Source organism: Mandrillus leucophaeus, unplaced genomic scaffold (assembly GCF_000951045.1).
Source record: "Mandrillus leucophaeus isolate KB7577 unplaced genomic scaffold, Mleu.le_1.0 Scaffold4, whole genome shotgun sequence".
Lineage (NCBI taxonomy): Eukaryota > Metazoa > Chordata > Mammalia > Primates > Cercopithecidae > Mandrillus > Mandrillus leucophaeus.
Genome location: NW_012104253.1, coordinates 13,056,314 through 13,058,758, shown reverse-complemented (window position 1 = coordinate 13,058,758; position 2,445 = coordinate 13,056,314).

Here is a 2,445-nt window from a genome sequence, read left to right as displayed (position 1 = left end):
AACTGGAGGAGGTATTATTATCCCCATTTAACAGATGAGAAAAGTGAGGCTCAAAGAACCTCAGTGAATTAGTCCAGGTCACAAACTAGTAAGTGGCAGGGTTGAGACCCAAATCCAGGTCTATTCAACTCCAATCCCAGCATTCCTTCCACTATTGGCAACAGATTGGCACTATGATGTCCAGTCACCTGAACCACAACAAAATTCCTATAAAGAACCAGAGTGGTACCCAGCCCACTCTTCCAAGTTTGCGTAAAGAACAGAGCCATGCTTTTGAGTTGGGAGTAATAGCTGTTTGGGCAGGGACCAGAGCAAGAAATTGTTCATGCAGGGATATTTAACCAGCTCAGTGCCCAGAACAGAGTGGAAGCTTGAAGAATATTTGGGTTTTTGTTGTTGTTGTTTGTTTGTTTTTTGAGATAGGGTATTGCTCTGTTGCCCAGGCTGGAATGCATTGGTGCCATCATGGCTCACTGCAGCCTCAACTTCTTGGGCTTAAGTGATCCTCCCACTTCAACCTCTTGAGTAGCTGGGACCACAGGCACGAACCATTATGCTTGGCTGATTCTTTCCTCCTCTTCCTCTTCCTCCTCCTCCTCCTCCTCCTTCTGCTTCTTCTGCTTCTCTTTCTTTTTCTTTTTTTTTCTTTTTTTTTGGTAAAGATGGGGTTTCACCGTATTTCCTAGGCTGGTCTCAAACCTCTGGCCTCAAGCAATCCACCAGCCTCAGCCTCCCAAAGTGCTGAGATTACCGGCATGAGCCACCACTCCCAACCAAGAATATTTGTTGAGAAGTTGAGTAAATACAGGATTCAGGGTTGACATCGACATCTTTTCTTTCTTTCTTTTTTTTTTTTTTTTTGAGACGGAGTCTTGCTCTGTCGCCCAGGCTGGAGTGCAGCGGTGCGATTTTGGCTCACTGCAAGCTCCGCCTCCCGGGTTCATGCCATTCTCCTGCCTCAGCCTCCCCAGTAGCTGGGACCACAGGCGCCCGCCACCACGCCAGGCTAATTTTTTGTATTTTTAGTAGAGACGGGGTTTCACTGTGTTAGCTAGGATGGTCTTGATCTCCTGACCTCATGATCTGCCTGCTTCGGCCTCCCAAAGTGCTGGGATTACAGGCGTGAGCCACCACGTCCGGCTGACATTGACGTCTTCTGCAGGTTACCAAAGAAGGATCTGAGGCTCAGAGAGGCCAGATGACTTGCCCTAGGTCACATAGCAGAGAGAATTGGACAAAGAACCAAAGATGTCTAGACTTCAGACAGAGATCTTCCTTCACATCACCATAACTCCTCTGGCCAGGAGAATTTTTCCTGTACGTTTTAATTAAATGCAGTATACTTTGAGCCAAATGAATGCTAACCTCCAACTGAGAACGCTTATTTGCCTAATGAGTTCTTTAGCAAAAGACTCTGCTGCTTCAGGATGCAGAGATAGCTTGCTTAATGCATGTTTCAGTTTTCATATTATGCTATGAGTCATTTTTGTTTATCTTAGAATTCTTTCCTCATCTGTTGTGTGTGGTGGCCCCAGTCACCAGGGATAGGAACTTTGTCACTCACTCAGGAAGTGATGGACTGACTCCCTGTGAGTGGATGAAGAAACTGCTTTCATAAGCGTGGTCATGCAGATCAAAGTGTGGGTCCTCTACACATGTTCCCAATTAACTGTGGCCATCCCATTCCGTGTCCCTTGCACTCTCCAGCATAGTTTCTAATCCTTTAACAGCCCAAACAACAAGAGGGAAGCCCAGCCCAGCCAAAACAAAAGCAGAAAACAGCCAAAGGAAGATGAAAACATCCTAGTGATTAGTGAGAGAGATCCAAATATCCCAGTATCTGGAGCCACCTCGGGGTACTGGGATATTTGGAGCTTCTCACCGCAGGGGGTCGCCTCATCTGCACCCAGTGTCACTTCCCACAAGGACCCCAGAGCTCAGTCTGTAGCACCAGACTCTGTGCTTTGATACACACTGCTGGCCATCTTCACAATACCTTCACCCAAATGTGGCCATCTTCAATTCAGCATGTTTCATTTGTCAAACTGTGTAGTTAAGATCTATCCATTTAACTGTATGTAAGTATTACCTTAACAAAACATAAAAATTTTAAAAAAGAAGCAAGTTTAAAATGACATTCACCTTTCCCTTCTACCAAAACTCTTCCTCCTGAGGTCTTTAGCCCACTCAGGGTGTCCTTTGGCTCCCTAAACCTCCATACCCAATCAATCACCAAGACCTATTGATTCCACCTATTCCATTTCTCTTGAAGCTTTCCCCTTCTCTGCATTTTCCCATCATCGCATTCTGCTCAACCTACTGACACTGACCACCTACTATGGGCCAGGCACTGTGCGAGACTGTAAGTCTACATTATGAACAACACACAAATAGTATCATGCTGGAGTTTGCATTTTAGAACCACAGGTGGAAACTACACCACAG